General features: G+C 45.8%; 1 protein-coding gene across 2 annotated transcripts in view; it reads right to left on the bottom strand.

Annotated features, from left to right (window-relative positions):
• Positions 1 to 299: 299 nt before the first annotated feature.
• Positions 300 to 2,345, bottom strand: part of LOC109380957 (1-phosphatidylinositol 4,5-bisphosphate phosphodiesterase epsilon-1) — a 186,942-nt gene continuing 184,896 nt past the window's right edge. For both annotated transcript variants that reach the window (XM_019639094.1, XM_019639093.1), the window contains one exon: positions 300 to 625. The gene's annotated coding sequence lies outside the window, so the exon portion shown is untranslated. The remainder of the gene's footprint in view (positions 626 to 2,345) is intronic.

Raw genomic sequence — 2,345 nt, 5'->3', positions numbered from 1 at the left:
AATGTATGACGACACTAGCTTGCTTGTTTTCAGACCTCTGTGTCTCTTAGTCCCAGTTTTCTAAGTCAAGTCAGCAAACTCTGGCCCTTGGGCCAAATCCAGCCTGCCACCTGTTTTGGCATGGCTCTTGAACTAAGAATAGTTTTTACATTTTTAAATGATTGAGAAAAAATCCAAAGAGGAATATTTGTGACGTATGCAAATTATATGAAATTCCAATTTCAGTGTCTATAACTAGTTTTATTGGAACCCAGCCATGCTTATTCATGTAGTATTGTCTATGGCTGCTTTTGCACTACGACAGCTGAGCTGAGTAGTTGCAACAGAGACATATGGCCCATAAAGCCTAAAATATTTACTATCTGGCCCTTTACAGTCAGTTTGCTGACATCTGTTCTAAGTCAATTATTGCAAGCTTAGCAATTTTTTTTTGTAAAGTGGGATCTCCTGGGCTTCTTTGCTTCATTCATCATGCTTGTCCTCATTGTGGACCTCACATCATGGGTGAAGAAGGCTTCAGTTCAGAAATCATCAGTTTCCAGTTTAATTGAATGAAAACAAGGAAATTATATTTGTTTCCACCACATTCGTTCTTGACTTGAACTTCTTGCCCAAAGATCTTCACCTGTAAAGTTGTATATATTGGCTTGTTAATTTATTTTAAATGAAGGAGCAGAAATACTTATAATGTAGCAGGGGTTAAGTGTCCTTTGACCAACAGAAACCCACAGTTCTGGTGGCTGGGTTTGGGGACGTGACTGTTTTCTATAAACTCACAATGTTATAACATGATGTTCCTAGGAGGCGGGACGTTAGCCTATTTCTGTCCTGGAACACTGTATTCTTCAGAAAGATTTTTTTAATCATAACTGAACTGTTCAACTTTTTAAAAAAGGTGGAATTCCTTCAACAACTATATTNTCGGAGACATACGGAGGTCAGATGAGTTGTGTGGCTTCGGCAAGGACTGGAGGACATCTCTGTGTGGGGTCCTCCCGTGTAGCCAGCCGGTGGGCGCCATCTTTCCTGTGTTGAGCCCGCCCCCTATATTTATGGCAAAGTCTGAATCTGATTGGTCTGGTGAGCTCCACTGGGACTCTGCCCCACCCAACTCCCCCAGTGATAGAGGTACTTTCTCGGGGAGCAGCCAGCCCTGCCCGCATTGTACTCTTTCTTGGAAAACTCTCAGGGTCTGCAGGCCCCAGGTGGGTGGCGACTAACCTCAGTGTGCTCTGAGACATTTGCTGAGTAGCTCCAGGCTCAGCACTGGCACCGAACCAGAATCTGCATTAACCTGGTGACCACAATGCTCCACTCTAGTGATTCCCAGAGATTGACTCCCAGAGACTTTGTCTCACTCAATTCATGTACCAAATGAGGCTTTATCAGTGGCTAAATCTTAAGGGAGCTGGCAGATGGCAGCAGGCCTTGGGATGTTCTGGCTTTTTGTGGAGCTACGCCAGGCCCGGTACTGGTGGCAGACATTCTCGGTTTGCAGCATGGCCTCTCCCATGTACCTCCAGGGTTAGCACAGGTAGTGAACAACTGAGGATAGCTTTGTAGCTATTACCAGGTAGTCCCTGACTGGTCATGGGCAGCGGCTGACCTGGGTCTGCACTGGAGCCCCTCCCAAGAGGCCCCAGAACTAACATACTTGGAGGTTGGCTTCACACCACAGCAGAGAACCGCCCAATTAGCCCAAGTGGCACACCTAAAGGGTGGTCTCAACAGGTACCAGAGCCCACTGGGGCGAATCCCCCTCAGTGGGATAAGCCCCCTGCACAGTCTGTAGGCTGTGGATGTGGCCAAACTGCGCTGCCAGTCAGCCTGAAGGTCAATCCCACCTACTGACATGCATATAGCAACCAAGGCTCAACTATAACAGGAGGGCACACACATTCCCACACAAAGGACAGTCCTGGAACACCCACCCGTAGCAGGTGACTAGGGAGATTGTGCTACTGGGCCCACAGGGCACATACTACGTAAGGCCACCTGGCCAAGACTGGAGGACCTAGCAGATCTATCTAATACATAGAAACAAATAGAGGCAGCCCAAATGAGGAAACAAAGAAATACATCCCAAATGAAAGGACAGGAGAAAACTCCAGAAAAAGAACTAAACAAAATGGAGGAAAGCAACCTACCAGATACAGAGTTCAAAACAATGGTTATAAGGATGCTCAAGGAACTTAGAACTTCAACAAAGAGATAGGAAACATAAAAAGGACATAGAAACCATAAAAAAGAACCAGTCAGAAGTGAAGAATACAATAACAAATGAATACATGAGAGGGAATCACCAGCAGGCCTTATGAAGCAGAGAATCGAATCAGTGATTTGGA

The sequence above is a fragment of the Hipposideros armiger genome, unplaced genomic scaffold, assembly GCF_001890085.2.
Source record: "Hipposideros armiger isolate ML-2016 unplaced genomic scaffold, ASM189008v1 scaffold_42, whole genome shotgun sequence".
Taxonomy (NCBI): domain Eukaryota; kingdom Metazoa; phylum Chordata; class Mammalia; order Chiroptera; family Hipposideridae; genus Hipposideros; species Hipposideros armiger.
The sequence above is the reverse complement of the archived record's forward strand: the minus strand, read 5'-3'. Positions and strand labels throughout refer to the sequence as shown.